Source organism: Zootoca vivipara, chromosome 4 (assembly GCF_965207765.1).
Source record: "Zootoca vivipara chromosome 4, rZooViv2.hap1.1, whole genome shotgun sequence".
NCBI classification, from domain to species: domain Eukaryota; kingdom Metazoa; phylum Chordata; class Lepidosauria; order Squamata; family Lacertidae; genus Zootoca; species Zootoca vivipara.
The window spans coordinates 79,761,881-79,780,000 of record NC_142587.1 but is presented as its reverse complement, the minus strand read 5'-3'; the positions used below and the strand labels follow the sequence as shown (position 1 = coordinate 79,780,000).

The 18,120-nt window shown below is 44.3% G+C and overlaps 1 protein-coding gene across 2 annotated transcripts in view; it reads right to left on the bottom strand.

Annotated features, from left to right (window-relative positions):
* Nucleotides 1–18,120, bottom strand: part of ATP8A2 (ATPase phospholipid transporting 8A2) — a 325,668-nt gene that overhangs the window by 290,594 nt on the left and 16,954 nt on the right. The gene's annotated exons all lie outside the window — the stretch shown is intronic.

The window sequence follows — 18,120 nt, the reverse complement described above, 5'->3', positions numbered from 1 at the left end:
AGAGACCTTAAGCCTCACTTACAATGCAGGAGCTGTTCAGATTTAAAAACAAAACAAATGTGTCTGTGTGCAGAGCTGCTTATGAAAAGTGCACTGATCCTCGGTGACATTATTATGGAGGGGAAAAAACAAGGGTGTTTATCTTCACTCTATTTCAGGGCTTGTAAACAAAATGTAATGGAGAGAAAACTCCTTAATTTCAAGTTAAGTCAAACTCGTCAAGTCAATCTTGCTTGTTGCTAAAGGGAAAAGCCACAGTCACATGTTTATGGGTACTGAAACTCCCCCCCCCCCCCCAAATATCAACTACCAAACCTATTATATATTTTAAACGGTCTTGTTTCATTGATAGAGGCACAGTGTTTTAAAAGCACAATGAAGAAGAAATCCAACCTGTTTAAACTACTTCATCTGGCCTCAGATTTCTCTCGCTCTTCCCTGCCCAAAATTTCTCCATTTCTGCTAGGTGATGCTTGGTTATAGCTTGCATTGTGATTCAGCTGGAGAAGAGCTATTGCAAGATATATTGAATGCAACCACCCAAATGTTGAGACCAGTTTCAGAGGCCCTGCTCTAGATAAGCCTATCATCTGAATTAAGTGGAGTGGCAGGGCCTTTGCAGCTGTAGCACTCCATTTATGGATTTCAATAGACAGAAAGATTCACCTAGCACTGCCTTTCTTTTCAGCACCACCTTGAAAACTTATTTTTATTTGCCAGGCCTTTTATTTTTCCATTGGATCTTTTTAACTGCCTGCTCAATTTTTCTTTCTTTTTTCTTTTTTTTTTTTGTGTATTTTTGGAGATCTGCAGCTGAAGAGTGTCTAATAATCATTTTCTGAAAACCAAATAAACAAGTCCTGTCCTAGTGCAGAGAGCCACTGAAATGCTGCTACACTGGAGTAATATTTAATTGCAGGGGCATTTCCTGTGTTAATTTAGTTTTGAGAAAAGGAGGAAAACACAAACAATCCTACAGCTTGGGGGCAAATTTCACTCAGAATTCTAGTCCCCCGTCAATGGGCCAGGAATATAGATATATTTAAAAATTACAAATACAGCTGTCCCAGTTACTTTTGTGATTTCCCTGGCATCAAGCTTATTCTTGCACTATGCTGCTGGTTCGAACGGCAACATTTGTCCCTTTGTGAACACCTCAGGAAAATAGGGTTACAAAAAGCAGCATTATAAGCCCAGCATGCACACAGACTTTAACACAGGACTATTTGCTAACTACAGTGGAGGAAGCATTTGGCCGGATGATTGACTTATTATCTCCTACATGCAAAGAGGAATCTACTTGAAATCCTTTGTCAAAGAAGCACCTATTCAAACAAAGCAAAGAGCAAAGACAAGGGAACAAACTGCATGTGGGAATGCCAATGCACTCTGAACACTGCTGCTCACAGATGGGACACAGCGGCCAATGCTCTGATGTCATGCTTCAGCCTGCCGCATCAGCTACCACAACAGAAGTCACCCAAGACATTGTTGCTAAGGCGTGGCAGGGTCCCATTGCCTCCCCAGAGGGCTATCTTGACCTTCAACTCAATTTGTCAATGTAGTACAGGTCTTTTTTCATCTGAGGGCCACATTCCCTTCTGTGCAACATTATGAGGACCACATGCCAGTGACGGGAGGAGACAGAGGCAAAAGCAGGTAGAGCAACAAATATACCATCAGTCAGGTTGTGTATCCACAGCAGAACCAGAGGAGAAATGACTGCAGGGAGGAGCAGAGAGAAGAAACGCCACCTGCAGTAGCACAACCGAATGTCTTCCTCTGCCCCAGCTGCAACAAAACATGTCTCTCCCACATTGGTCTCTACAGCCACAACAGGCGCTGTAACTCCCCAACAGTTCGACTTTGCCCCTGAAGGTACAATCCTCCATAATCCCCCAAGACAGACAGATGCCAGCCAACCAAACTAGCCAGTAGACTAGTTTCTGCTCACGTATCTCTCTATCCAAGCAAGCAAGTGGCATTTTCAGAGTTTATTTTCAGAGAATACATTCCAGCCAGGCAAAAGCAAAGGAGGGGGCCGTGAGGGGTTGTGGCCTAGGGAGTGTTTTGAGGGTCAGAAGAGATGCCTGGAGGTTTCCCCATGTCAATCAGGTGTTAAAGGCACACAAGTAGGCCAAGTTAGTTAATTTCAGGTCAGCTGGCATTGCTAGGGGAACCTTAACCCCAGCTGATGAAGACAAAAGCTATGCCCTTCAAAACATTTACAAAAAGAAGTAACATCCCTAAGAGAAGATAAGACCGCTGCCACTTTGAGTTGATTGATAGCTGCTGAAATTGCAATGTTTCGCCACAAAATGAGCCTGTAATCATTCCTGTCTTGCAGAGGTAGCAACCACCACTTAAGGCAATTCAGTTGGCACAAGCAATAAAGCAATCATAAGCAGGAAGCAGCATGGAACTTATTTAGAAATCCGGAAGGGAAATGTTGTGCTTTAACTACAAAATAAGTACAGTAATAATAAAGAGCAGGAAGGATAAAATTCGCAATTGACGTTTTAATTCACTCGCATTTGGATGCTCGGCGTTGTAAAAGCAAAGGAAATATGCAAGGTAGCAGCTAAAGTGTTTAATGATGTTGTTATATTTAGAACGTGGAACACGAAACAATTTGTCTGCTTGAGTTATTTAGACTACTGTATTCCTTGCCTAAAGGTGTCTCTTTGAGCAAGGTGCCTTGTTCACTCTCGTCCTGTGCTTGTAGCGTGGGGTGATGTGGATGGCATAGATTCATCTGTAAGAAGGGTATTGACATGGCGGTATGGGGGAGTGTTAGATGAGCAAAATAGTTTGGGTTGATTTGGTCAGATGCCTTTGGGTTTGTGATCTGTAAAGCAATTGTTCAGACTTATCTGGTGGGGGGGCGTGGATCAAAGTGGCAATGCTAAATAACTGTATTATGGAAAAATGTCAACACCATGGGGCGTGGGGAAAGAGGGTCGTAGCTCAGTGGTAGAACATCAGATTTGCATGCAGAAGGTCCCAGATTCAATCCCTGGCACCTCCAGCAAGGTCCGAGAGAGAATAGTCCTGCCTGGAATCCTGGAGAGCCGCTGCCAGCTATTGTAGACAATACTGAGCAAGATGGACCAATGGTCTGACTCACTTTGAGGCAGCTTCCTGTGTTCTGTGTCACCATACACTACAATAGAAAACTAGGTACCATTTAGCATTTAGCATTGGCAGATCTCAGATTATGCCATTAAGCCTTTAATGTGTGCATTAAGATCTTCCAGAGAGGTCCATAAGATCTAGGACAACCTTCACCAACTTGTTCTCCTCCAGATGTTTTGGGCTACACTCTCCTCAGCCCCAGCCAGCAGGAACTGGGGCTGATAGGAGCTGCAGTCCAAAACTTCAGGAGGATATCGGGTTAGTGAAGGCTCATCTGGGGCCTTCTTGGTGGTGGCTTCCCAGTTACAGATTTCTATGTCCAAAGAGAACTGCCCATCCAATTCCTTTTCCAACTTTGGAAAATAGTTTTGTTCTAGAAGACATTTTCATGGTTGTAGCTTGCCCTTGAATCTTGGCATGAAGGGCAGGTGATAAATAAATTCATAACAACTATTATTGTTATTGGTTTTGATATTATTATTATTATTATTATTATTATTATTATTATTATTATTATGGAACTTAAGAGTTCTGGTAGACAGCTATATTTTTATCATGAGCAATGCTCATTTTTTAAACTTGTCTTGGAGTTTGGTGTTAAATTTGTTCATGATGTGATTTTTATCTTTACTCTTCTTTTTTGGCATTTCATTGTTACCACTTGGCAGATCATTAAGAAGAAAAATCAGCAAATAAAGAAATAAACAGAGAATGAGTCTAGCCAAAGAGAGTTATTTGAGAGTTGTAAAAATCTCAATGAAAGAATCACAGACATGTTTAAATCGGTGGGACTCCCAATACGGTTCACTTTGGCTAGATCTTGCCCATTATTTCCAGTGGATTTTAACAGCTGTGTGATGTCAGAAATTTGACAGGTGCCATTTCCGCCATGACACAGATACTGTAAAGGAGAAATCTACATCTGTCAAATTTTTACATCTTGTGTGCTATTAAAGGCACCGAGGCTGACCTGAAGGAAAGGTGTCATCTTCCATCATCATTATTACAATATTATTATTATTATTATCCTTCACCGCGGGTGGTACTGTGGGTTAAACCACAGAGCCTAGGGCTTGCCGATCAGAAGGTCGGCGGTTCGAATCCCCGCAACGGGGTGAGCTCCCATTGCTCGGTCCCAGCTCCTGCCAACCTAGCACTTCGAAAGCATGTCAAAGTGCAAGTAGATAAATAGGTACCACTCCTGTGGGAAGGTAAACAGTGTTTCCGTGTGCTGCTCTGGTTCACCAGAAGCAGCTTTGTCATGCTGGCCACGTGACCTGGAAGATGTATGCCGGCTCCCTTGGCCAATAATGCGAGATGAGTGCCGCAACCCCAGAGTCGGTCACGACTGGAACTAATGGTCAGGGGTCCCTTTAATGTCCCAGGGCGGGTTACAAAAATTTGAAATGTTTGTTTCTTTAAAAAAAACACCAGTTAATTAAAAACAATTTAAAATTACAAAGTTTAAAACAAAAATCAAATAGGCAGCAGCTCCATTAGAATGCATTTTTATTGCACGTCTTGGTATGCGAGGGGGATGGAGAGTGACAGGTGCTTGCTGCATTCCAACTCCCATCATGGCTGACCTGGGGATGGAGGAGTCCCACATCATAGTGTACACCAGGGACAGGTTCCCCATCCCTGGTGTTCAAGGCACATCCTCTGCCGAATAAGTTCCGACATACTCGTGTGAGCATCCTCATTTCCAGCAGCTCAGAAACTAAGATTGCCAGCAGCTCATTTGCTTTCAGGACAAATCCATGAGATAGGAACTGGCCAAGCTGTTACAGGACACCGAAGGAACTCGGTAGCTGGGAGAGGCTTTTAAACTTTTAAGTTTCCCTCGTTCAAACCGAACACACTACCCACATCTCTGCACTGACTCCACGATCCCAAGTGACTTTGGGTCAGCTCAAACATTATCACCGCCACTTAAAAAGCTCTTCCCAACTCCATATTGAACATTGGAAAAGTTTTTTTTGCTGTGTGCCTTTGCACAAATGCACAGCGGCGCTGCATGCCAACTCTGCACTTTCCTCTCTCAGCTAACCGAGATGGCAAAAGGTTTTCAGATGCTACTGCTTCTGCTGTTATGGGAAGGTGTTTTGGGCAGAACGGTGGGCGGCAGTAAAGTCAGAACCAACTGCTTACCATAATTGGAAAGACAATGAGAATAATATTTTGGCTTCAATGAACTTATTCCTCTATTGCATTTCTACCCCACCTTTTTATCCAAGGAGCTCAAGTTGGCGCACATGATTCTCCCGCTTCTCATTTAATCCCAGCAACCCTGTGGGCTAGGTTTGACTGAGTGGCAGTGACCGGCCCAAGGTCACCCAATGAGCTTCATGGCCAAGTAGGGATTTGTGCCCTGGTTTCGCAGGTCCTGATCCAGCTCTCTAACCACCTCAACAAAGAAGATAAAAAGCAAATATATTCATAGTCCAAACTGCCAGAACAGTTTGTCCTTGCACTCACGTCAAGTCCCTTTAATGTCGTGCAAGCGGGGCTACAAGAGGGCTGGGGAACCTTTTCCATCCCAAGGGCCACATTCCCTTCTGGACAACCTTCCAGGGGCCACATGCCCATAGTGAGTGGAGCCAGAGGCCAATGTGGGAGGACCAACAAATGTGCATTGTATCTTTTGTACAGCAAACTGGTTTATCCACACTCACATGTCCCTCTCTACCTTCCATCCAGGGAAGCAAGCAGCATTCTCATAATGCCAGGACTCTTTCCAGCCAGTTAAAAACCTTTGAGGAGGGTGCAAATCAGGGCTGGTGAATGGGGTGAGGTTCCTCATCCCTGGGGTACAAAATAAACAGCAAAGCATGTTAAGAGGTTGGAAAAGGGAAGCATATAAATGAATTGGATCTCCTGTAGTTCATTAAAAAGTACTTTTATTTATTTACTTTATGCCATCAACAGGCTGGATGCAGAGGAGTGGTGGGAGGCACCAGCTGGGGAAGGCCCAAGGGAACCCCCAGGGGAAGGAGGCTCAGAGCCAGGGGTTGGTGGTGGGAACATGATGAGTGATCAGAGGGAAAAGACTGGGGGGAGGTGGTGTCGGAAGATGAAGAGGCAACAGGGTTTAGTGAGCAGGGAGAGTGTGTGGCAGAGAGCAGTCCAGAACCAGAGGCAGAAGAGGAGAGGGAACAGGAGACAGAGCTGAATCAGGCTGCTGAAGAATCCAGGGAGTCTCCCCCTCCTGCTGCAACCAGTCCGCATCTCCCCTGGCCTCCCAGAACATTCAGAGAAATTAAGAGGGCAAAGCAATGACAGAGCTGAAGTTGCTTAGGAAGGACCTGGGGGAGGAGAAGCCTTAGGGAGTGCTGGGGAGACTGGCATCTTCAGTCCTTGCAACTGCTTTGTTTAATACCCTCAACAACCCTGTGAGGTAGGTTAATCTTCCTGTGGCGTACAGTGACTCAAGAGTCAAGATCCTTAAAAGCACGTGTTGGTCAGGTACACTGTGTACTTTTGCATCCATACGTAAGCATGAGTAGCAACATGGGTTTAAAAGTGTGCATGCCTTGAAAAACCCTTGTGCGATCATATTTTCCATGTTATGTACATGTGTGTTTCAAGACCTGTATGCAGGCAGATATTACTTCCCCACTTGGGTTTGTTTGCTGCAGAAAACACTGATGTAAAACGGGTATATCTACAGCAATTGTGTTTGCTGTGTGGGGTTTCGCTAATACGATTGAGGAAAATTAAAGGCAACCTCAGAGTTTAACGTGAAGCAGATGCTTGGCAATTAGCAACCGTAATTGCAGCTGAAGGATAATAGCATTATTAGATGCATACTGCAATGCCCTCCCTGTCAGAGCTGGCAATGTAATTTTGATTTAAAGGATATGGGTAACGGAATAAATGTCATTCATTCTACATGGCTCTACTGAAATCAAACACAGAGTAGCATGTCCTCACCAGAACACACAACAGACAAGCAAGATAAAAAAAAGAAAGTGGAGCAGATTAAAATGGCACACAAAAGAAATTAAGCAGCTGCTGGGACTGATTAAAAGAATTACGCATGCATCACTTAGCCAAAACAATAAGAAATGTACACGACAGATGCATGTAAGTGCATTCATTAGGGGTGGGAGATAACAAACGCAAAGGGCAAGTTTGTTAAGAATGGCCAAAGTGGAAGCATAGTTTAACCATAAATTATCTGGGCAACACCCAAATAAAAATAGAGGTTAGATATATTGAAAATAGTATTTTATTCTAATAGCATAGGCTCCTTTGGACTAGAAAATAAGTGCATGAACTTTACAAGCCCATAAAGATATTTTATACGCCTGCATACCAACATATGTGCATTTGATTTGGGGGGTTGTCCTTGATCTCGGGGGGGAGGGGAGAGGAATGTGGTTAAAGGCACAGCTTTTCTGGGTTGGTGAAATTAAAAGGGGGAAATACGTGTAGGGTGGCCAGGAAAAAAATGAGGGTGGGGTTCCTGCACCTTTGATATTTGTACGAAATAGGGAATTTCAGGAGGTGTGGCTTAATAGGTAGGTGAAGAACAAATATTGAAGCTGCAGGACTCCCATCCTCTTCTTCACCTGGATGTTTGAAGTACCAAGGGACATATGAGTCCACCTCATCATCTGAGGCCCTTCTTTGTGTGCCTCCTTCATGACAGGTCCAGAGGGTGGCAACACAACAGTGCAAACTTCCAGGTAATCATATCTCCTTTTTCTTTCCCTGCTTTTAATACGGGCCAGAGTTTGCTAAACCCCAGGCCGGATTTTGTTTTGACTGCCATGGAGATTAGAAGAACCGATAGCCTCTGAGCACTGAGAAAGAACCTTTCTTAACTAAGTGAGTGAAAACAGTCTTGTGTAGCTTTCAGCTAAAATACATATATAAGCAGTTTTTAGGTTGGTTTCTCTTCAGGAACCTTCAGCTTTTGCAGGAAATGAAAACAGCTGATTGGCGTTCACATCTTTCCCTAAGCATACGGGCAAAGAGTAATGTAAACAGAAGGAGAGGTGTGGGACCTGGAGCAACAAAATGTTCCCACGCCCTAGTCTGCAACTGCAGCCTTGACTTGCTGTTCAGGTCTCTTACACTAGAAGTTGTTTCAGGAGTATAGGTAAAGGTAAAGGGACTCCTGACCATTAGGTCCAGTCGTGACCGACTCTGGGGTTGCGCGCTCATCTCGCATTATTGGCCGAGGGAGCCGGCGTATAGCTTCCAGGTCATGTGGCCAGCATGACAAAGCCACTTCTGGTGAACCAAAGCAGCACACGGAAACGCCTTTTACCTTCCTGCTGTAGCGGTTCATATTTATCTACTTGCATCAGGAGTATAGTAGTACCAAAATACACCTTTCTTCCCTCCCTACCAAAGCCCTTTCCCTGCTGTACTGTGTAGCCATACAGAGCTGCCAGTGTTACATCTGCGTATTTTATAGCTATACATCAGAGGGTGTCAGTTCTGGATAGAAGAAAGGCACTAGGCAAAGCGAAATCCCCCTTCCAGAATCCTTGCTATAGGCTGTCTAGTGCATGCACAGGGCAAGCTCAAGAGAGCTGGCTGCCTACAGAAAAGGACAAGGCCATGCCCCTCCACACCCCCATTCTATGTAGAGAAGCAGCAGGGCTGCCAGTTCAACACTGGCAATGGGGGAGTGTCCACCACGGGTCCTCAGATGTTGTTGGACCACAACTCCCATCACTCCCAGTTGGCTTAGTCAATGTTCAGGGATGATGGATGTTGTGCTGCAGCAACATATGGAGGAGGCCTGAGGCTGGAAAAATCCTGCTGTATCACATCCAAGGGATGCAGGCTATTTTAGGACCATGCACGGCGAGCTATGAGGCACACAGAGCTCTGACTCCAACAGAAAGGAACAGCTGGGGGGGGGTTGGCTGTGGGGCTGCCGCCGCCATCACCCCTTCCCCCATATCGGCTGTGTGAGGCCATCGCCACACTCTGCCTTATGATAAGGCCTGCCCTAGACTTGAGCAACTTATCTGTCTCTTTCTCTTGTTCTCCTCCTCCATACATTCTGTGTGTCATACTGCTTTTAGCCACGGACTTGGTGAACAGGCTAAAAGAACATAAGAAGAGCCTCCTGGATCAGGCCAATAGCCCATCTAGCCCAGCATCCTGTTCTCGCAGGAGCCAAGCAGAAGAGGCCCGTGGGAAACCTACAAGCACAACCTGAGCACAAGAGCCCTCTCCGCTCCAGTGGTTGACAGCAGAGTGTGCCCGGCTTCTGCTTTGTAAGTAAAGCCCTGCTGACTTCTGATGATGTTGTCTGGCTGAGAGAACAAGGTTGCACAAAATGCAAGTCAACAAATCAACGGAGAGGGCATTGCACAGGGTTGGTACCAACACCAAACTCCTTGCTCATTAACTCCATGTGGAGATTATATTCATCGACAGAAGTTAAGGCAAACACTGAATCACAGTTGGAAGAGCACGCTTTACCCCGGATAAAATAATGCCGTGACTTCTGCATTTAGGAAAATAGGAAAGCTACGTTCATTGCAGGAAACGTGTGCTTGAGAGGAAATATCCTTGTTCTAACTCATCCATACCAGACATATTTTGAAGCATTCTTCTACCACTTTAACAATCATCGCTTCCGCAAAAGAATCCCTGGGAACTGTAGTTTGCTAGGAATTGTAGCACTGTGAGGGCTTCTCCTAACCACTTCTGGCAGCATCCTTAACAACTATTCCCAGGATTCTTTGAGGGAAGCTCTCAGGGGTTCTTGCGACTACTCCAGAGTAATGACGCTCCACATGCTTGTCTTTCAACAGTGTTTTATTGGTGCACTCCATTTACAGTGAGATAGGTGTAGAAAACATGTCTGCTCATTCCGATGCAGAATCCGGCACTGCCCCTCCCCGTGACTTCCTCCAACATAAGAGTCTTGGGACAGTAAACCTCCTCCCCCTTTTTCTCCTGCGTAATTCCGGAACAGGAGGAAAGGGTCTACGCTCCATGCTTTCCTTCTCCCCCCCTTTCCCCCTCTCTTTCCTCCCTCCTGTGTAGCCGGGGCTCTCCCATGCTGCCAGAGCCCCGGCACTCTCCCTCCACTTCCTGACAGGCTTCCTCAGCGCCTTTGCTTTCATCACTGCTTGGGGAGGAGCTACTTCTGATGCACGGGGAGGTTCTCTATACTGTCTCCCCCTTACAGAAGCCATGGCTGTTGAAGTGGTTCAAAGAATGCTTTAGATGTATGGTGTAGATGTGACCTAACCAAGGTGAGAAATGCAACGAGCCATGCTGGCTCTTGCATCTCCTCTCCCAAAATGAGGGTGGAGGAGGAAGTAGGAAATGAGGTCAGCAACCATAGAGTATCGGTCTAGCCTGAAGGAAGATCAGCACAGGTTAAAGGATACTCTCTAGGAAGCTTGTAGGTTCTTCTTTCTATCTGCTCTTTCCCATGCAGATGCATCAGCCTCCGTGCAAGCTGAGTTACATCCCAGCGCTTCTAACAGTTGACACATGCCAGGCATCAGACAGCTGAAGAATCCAGAGCAGGACCTCAATGAATGCAGCGTGCAAGGAAAGTGTTCCTTAAGGTACCAAGTCCTAAGGCTCATAATCCAAGTCATTCAGGGTTTAACCTGGGCTTGGAATCAACCTGGCAATCGTTCCCAACTTTCCAAATCTCTGATTTCTGTATTTAAAAAAGCAGTTAGGATGCAGATGTAATGGCTGCACAGAGCTATCATTAATCTCATCTTCCAGGCAGCTGAAATATATTTTTGCCAGCAAGTGAAGGCCTCATCCCTTCTGAAATGTGTAACTCTGGCGCTTGTCCTCAACACAGCTTTGACATCTATGAAACACCGCTTCAAAATGCAAGATTGAAGATTATCCCCACCCACACATACTGGCCTCCCTCTCCAAAGAACTGCTCTTAAGGCTTCAACTTCCATTCACAACTTCATTAAAAGCACAGGAAAAAGCAACCACCGAAAGGCAAATTTACCTACAGGCATGAATCTCTTCCAGCAGAGGAATATCAGAGGCATACTGTTCAGTCTGCTTTTTGCACAGCAGGATGACAAAATCAGCCGCCCTCCTCCAAAGACTTCTATAGCTTTAGAGGGGCTCAAGGCTGATTAAAATGATCCCCGTGGACAGCTGCAGAATAGATGTTACCAACTGCTCTGTGCTTGATTTAGAGATGGAAATGGATTTACACACACACACACACACGTAAATGAAGCTCGTTCTTCATCTTCCACTTGAAGTCTGGAGAAGCAATGAACTCCCTCACCCCAAAATTCTGCTCCAAATAAGTCTACAGCGCCTTCAATTCCAAGATAATTATAATAGCCCATGTTTTGTCAGTTAGGTGTAAAAATATCCCACCTGCAGACATGAAAGTACCTCTGGCTGCAACCCTATGTACATTCATGGGACCAGTGCTTTTTTTCTATAAAAAATAATAATAATGTTTGGGGGTAATCTCATTTCCCTACTCATATTGAAAGACTGCCCCTCAATGAGGCCAAACTTAGATTCACAAAATGTTTAGGGGTATGCGTACCCCTGTGTTCCCCCAGAAATAAGCACTTCATGGGATTAATTCCCACTGACCCCAAAGGGGCTTACATCTGAGTGCACATGCAAAAGATTGCACTGTTCACCAACTGAGATGCATTTTGAGTCCTTCTCTATTCTGGAGACATGGACAAATTTCCATTTTTCAAGTGTGTTTTTTAACTATCAAAGGTGTATTGGATTACACATTTAACAAATTCTAGGAAGTACACTATAGCTGTCTACACACCGTATGTTTAAAGTACAATTAAAGCACATGGCTTCCCCAAAGGAACCCTGGGAACTGTAGTTTTTTAAGAGCACTGGGAATTGTAGCACTGCGAAAGAAAAACTACAGTTCCCAGTATTCTTGAAGAGGTGCTTTAAACATATTTCAAATGTGCTTTGAAAGTATGGTTTGTATACAGCCTATTACGGACTCATTGTTAAAACCGTTGTTTATGGAAGACAATCTTACTCGGCTACGAGTGATCGCCGAGGAGGAGGAGGAGGAGGAGGAGGAGGAGGAAGAAGAAGAAGAAGAAGAAGAAGAAGAAGAAGAAGAAGAAGAAGAAGAAGAAGAAGAAGAAGAAGAAGAAGAAAAAACAGCCTATATGAGACAAGGGTGAGCCATGATTGATTCTCCCAAGGATTTAAAACAACAAATGCAACACTTTGGAACAGATTAGAAGGGTTCCAAATTTCATTGAAGCAGCAGCCCTGACGGAGAATATAGTTAACCCCCTTGTCCCTGCCAATTTGTTCCCACTTAAAATCATAGATTACCACCCATAAAGCTGCTATTAGCCCAGCAGGTGAGTGGGAGAATAATAATGCAGGATAGTATCAAATACAGTCTCATGAATTTCAAATATGGAGCTATGTATGCAGCTTCAAATTCACCATTTTAGCCAGTCTGAGTTTCAGGGCCCATCCACTAATGCTACTCCCAATTAGATTGCGAGATTTTACCTGTTCCTCTCATACAGTTTCCCACTTCTGGCACCACTGTTGCCACCATCACTGTTCTCTCAATATCATCACTATTCTTGCTCTACTGCTCCCATTTTTCAAAATGGCTACCTGCCATACGCATGGTAGCATCCTTAAAAGGCAGTTTCAACGATGCCAGCCAAATTCAGGGAACCAAGTGCCTTGCTTGCTCTAAAATGTGAAGATACATCCCAGCAGCCTTCCTCAAAGGAGAAACAGCTGTAGTCCCCACTAAGCCTGAGTTCACTGCAGCACTGTTGTTTGTGTGTTTCCATTCAGTTATTGAGAATATTCTATGAAGGATGTTAACATAATGCAATACATTTGTTGTTCTCATAACGGTACTGCTGCATAATGCATGAGCGGAATCCTGGCTCAAAGAAGTGGATTCTCAAAGAACATTGTTTGTCCTTGACACAGCGGCTCCCACAAGCCAAATACAATCCATCAGCTGGTCCTTTCCATAAAGCCGCTATCGTGGTCTTTCTGCTCTTCCATTAAAAAGCTAGTCTGACACAGGTCATCCCATGGTAAGTAACACCTACTTATGCAACGTATACAAAGCCTTAAGGAAGTTTGTCAACAATTCCATGATCAAGACTGCTTGGAAACTCAAGGACCCAGTAGGCTAGAGTTGTGGTATTTCCCCCTCTCTCAGTACAAGAACCATGGCAACTCATGCAACAGCAACCCTAAACCTAATCCTGGGTTAATAGTCATGAATCACTCAGCTATTAATGGTGGGGAAAAACTCAAAGGAAGAAAATGTAAGCCCATCAAATCACTACTCATTAATCTTTGCCTAAAGCAACGTCAATAAAAAACAGGGCAGGATTTCTGATATTTCGTTTCCTTCCAATTGCATTACTATTGTGACATTCCAGCAGGCAAAACAGATCAAAACTAAATGAATGGGTAACGAATTTTAATCAGCCCAAAAGAGACCTATTCGTTTTAAGCATCAGTTGTAACAGCAGATTAATGCTTAAACAAACAGTCCCACCATTTGTCTATTTGCAGCAAAAAAACAAATGCGGATTTGAATGAATGAATAGGGCAGGGGAAGAGCGCCTGAAAATTTTGTGCCAGTAAGATCAAAAACACAGAGACATGACCTCCAAACCTAGGACCTTCCAATGCACAGCAGAGGTCTATCATGAGAATTAGGCTCAGGGAAGAGCCTTCAATATCTTGTTTGGAAAGAGGATACACAGAAGCAGGCAGGCAGTGGGTACACAATGTGCCAGGCCCCTAGTCAGCAGGGGGCCTGCACTCTTAACTTTCATATATTGTATATACATAAAGTGCAAAATATGGTCTGAAGCTCAACATCAAAAAAAACTAAGATCATGGCCACTGGTCCCATCACCTCCTGGCAAATAGAAGGAGAAGAAATGGAGGCAGTGAGAGATTTTACTTTCTTGGGCTCCATGATCACTGCAGATGGTGACAGCAGTCACGAAATTAAAAGATGCCTGCTTCTTGGGAGAAAAGCAATGACAAACCTAGACAGCATCTTAAAAAGCAGAGACATCACCTTGCCAACAAAGGTCCGTATAGTTAAAGCTATGGTTTTCCCGGTAGTGATGTATGGAAGTGAGAGCTGGACTATAAAGAAGGCTGATCACCAAATAATTGATGCTTTTGAATTATGGCGCTGGAGGAGACTCTTGAGAGTCCCATGGACTGCAAGAAGATCAAACCTATCCATTCTTAAGAAAATCAGCCCCGAGTGCTCACTGGAAAGACAGATCCTGAAGCTGAGGCTCCAATACTTTGGCCACCTCATGAGAAGAGAAGACTCCCTGGAGAAGACCCTGATGTTGGGGAAGATGGAGGGCACAAGGAGAAGGGGACGACAGAGGACGGGGTGGTTGGACAGTGTTCTCGAAGCCACCAGCATGAGTTTGACCAAACTGCGGGAGGCAGTGGAAGACAGGAGTGCCTGGCCTGCTCTGGTCCATGGGGTCATGAAGAATTGGACACGACTAAACGACAACAAATATACATAAAGAGGATGTCAGCCAGACATCTACAAAGAGCATGAAATTTTGCAGGCATTCTGGCCTGGGCACCAGACCTGCCAAATTTCAGACAGACAGGACAACAGGTACCAGTTTTATAGGCTGTGGTTTTGGTGATCTGGCTTGGGATTTATCTGTCTTTCTGCAACTTAAGCATAATGTAGGTTTCTGTCAACTAAAAGTATACAACCAGGGCAGTCATACTCGATTCACTGTGCCATCTTGTGGTGCTTGGCTTTGCTATTAGAAATTTCACAAAGGAACTGCAGTTCTGTAATTTTAGGATGTAAACCATTTATGTTTTCCAGGAAAGCTATTTCTTATGAAAGGTAACATAGATGAGATATTTCAAAGGTCACATTCTTTTCTTTGTTGTTACAGCCCAGGCAACTTCAATTTAATGTCTTTGTTTCCTATCCAGAATATAGCCTAAGGGGAAACCGTCTCCAGAGAAAACATCTCAGCTTCTAAGCTGACTTGTTTTTTCCTCTTTCCATCTGCTGAACTTGTCAACAAAAGAAGGGGGGGTATAGCATCACATGAAAACAATGAAAATGAAACTTACAATCCAGACACCTGACCGCAATGAGCTAGTAGTCAAATGGTTGCAAAATAATTTCACATAAAGCTTTGTATAGTTGTTGGAAGCTGAGTTAGGTGAAATCTAGAGACTTGGGGTTGTAGCCAATGCTAGTCTTACTCAGGATATACCCACTGAAATTCATGGACACAACTAAATCTTAAAGCCCAAGCAAATACATGGTAACTTCAGAATTAACCACATAGCAGAGAGGGGGGACCTATGGCCTTCCATGTATTGAACTACAACTCCTATCATCCTTGACCAATGGCCATGCTGGCTGGGACTTTAACAGCATCTGGTGGGCTACAGATTCCCTATTTTTGCCAGACAATCAGACAGTTACAGGTACAATACATTGTGACTCCTAGACATTTGAATCCATCCTAAGGAGTTAGATGTGTATGGATGAGTGGGTGGTGGGCAGCAGAGCTTTCTCCTTCATTGTGTTCTGGTCTGATAGAAGATCCTTCCAGAGAAGGTAGGTCAGGAGTTTCAGAACCACGGAGAGCTCCAAATGAGCAACTTTCTCCAAAAGATGTTGCACGCAGACTGAGGCCTTTTAAGCCTCTGCCTCCAGACTATCTCTCCCTTGCTCCATTCCATTTTGGAGAACTTCAGGTTCTTAAAAGGCCAAGCCTCTAGCCTGAGGATGGGTATTCTCCTATGTTCCATAGTATCCTGCCAGATGTGTGCCTTGCACCACTGGACTGGTAAGGAAGTAGGCATTTGGTTCCTCAGGCTCAGGGAAGGTTCTGTGATGCTTCTGGCTGTGTCCCTACAGGCCCTGGTAATATGGGAGGTTTTTGGGGAGTTCTCGTCTTAACAACCTGAGTCACAGTGGTCTCTTGATCCCCAACAGTTGGTTCACAGCCCTGACCTGGTCCTCATTAGCTAGTGCCTCTGCAGTCTCTGACTCTGCATCTAGATTGCTGCTGGATTCTGCGGTTATAATACCCATTCCACACGGTGCGAACCACCTTAGTAAAGATTTAGCAGCAACGAAGGGGCACAATGTGGATGTTTTATTTTGAGCTAATAGACGTTTTTGACTTTCTTTCCACTGCACATCTGAAGGCAGCCCTGTTTAGGGAAGCTTTTAATGTTTGACGGACTACTGTATTTTAATATTTTGTTGGAAGCCGCCCAGAGTGGCTGGGGAAACCCAGCCAGATGGGCAGGGTATAAATAATTTGTTGTTGTTGTTGTTGTTGTTGTTGTTGTTGTTGTTGTTGTTGTGTCTTCTTGCTGAAAGGATTGTGGAGATAGGGTAGCTAGAGGCTCATCTTGTAGGCCAAAATGGCCTTGTGGGCCAAATGGGGGAGACCAGCTGGGTTTCATCAGGTTTGTAGGACAGAGTGTTCCAATCCCTGGTCAAAAAAAAGTTTCCACATCTGTAGACTGACTGCATTTACTCATGTTATTTTTTTTCAGCTGTCATATTTCACTTCAGCTGAACCAAAGCATCTTCCTTAGGCTGGCATTTCTCTCCACCCACTCGCCAAAAAAAAAACCCCACCCCAAACAAAACCCCTGTGTTCCCATCCAACAATTTTATGTTGGAGGGAGTGTGTATTATAGTTGCTGGGGAGCAAACCAGAGGCTCCTACTGCCAAGTGTAGACATTTTGGCCTCAGGAACATTTTACTCAGTCTAATTCAGTGCATTTTTCATTACTTGTCTCCGTTTGCTTTGTTTAATCATTTTATTACAGTAGAACTGTTTAATCAAAAACTTTGTGTCTTAAACTCCCTCAACCAGTTCACACAAACTTTTCTGAGACACAAGATTTGCCAAACGTGACTTAATCTGCCTCCTCACACCATTTATTGGAGTAAAATAGCACAGGTTGTATTAAGATCCCAAATGAACACATCCTGAAAAAATACTACTACTACTACTACTACTACTACTAATAATAATAATAATAATAATGATTTATTATTTATACCCCGCCCATCTGGCTGGGTTCCCCCAGCCACTCTGGGCGGCTTCCAACAAAACATTTAAATACAGAAATCCACCAAACATTAAAAGCTTCCCTAAACAGGGCTGCCTTAAGATGCCTTCTAAAGGTCTGGTAATTGTTGTTCTCTTTGACCTCTGGTGGGAGGGCGTTCCACAGGGTGGGTGCCACTACCGAGAAGGCCCTCTGCCTGGTTCCCTGTAACTTGGCTTCTCACAGCGAGGGAACCCCCAGAAGGCCCTCGGCGCTGGACCTCAGTGTCCCGGCAGAGCGATGGAGGTGGAGACGCTCCTTCAGGTATACTGGACCGAGGCCGTTTAGGGCTTTAAAGGTCAGCACCAACACTTTGAATTGTGCCCGGAAACGTACTGCTTGTGATCTAGGGTTTCTCAGGATGTGCTCATCTGTGATTTTGTATTAGAGCAGGGATGAGGACCCTGTCACCCTCCAGATGTTGTTGGACTCTCTCATCATCTCTGACCACTGGCCATGCTGGGGTTGATGGGAGTTGGAGTCCGACAACATCTGGAGAGCCACAAGTTCCCCATCTCCACTGCACAGATTCATTCCCCATTACCTTTATTAAGTGAATACTAATGACCCATTTGCTCTCCAGTTCAGATAACACCAGAACAACAATGGAAGACTCCAGCACTGCTGTATTTTCTAAAAGGCTGCAAAACCTCATTTTGTTGCACCTCTTGGTTTTACCTATATTCTTTCTTTCTTTTTGTAAAGCAGTTTTTATTTATTTTCATCTTTTAATGCAGTTTAACATGGCTGCATTGAGATATAAATTTATTTACATTAGAGAACCTGGCATGCAACGATTACATAAAATTAAAAATAAAACAACGAAAACACTGTTGTTTCTAAACTTATATTCAATATATGTCGTT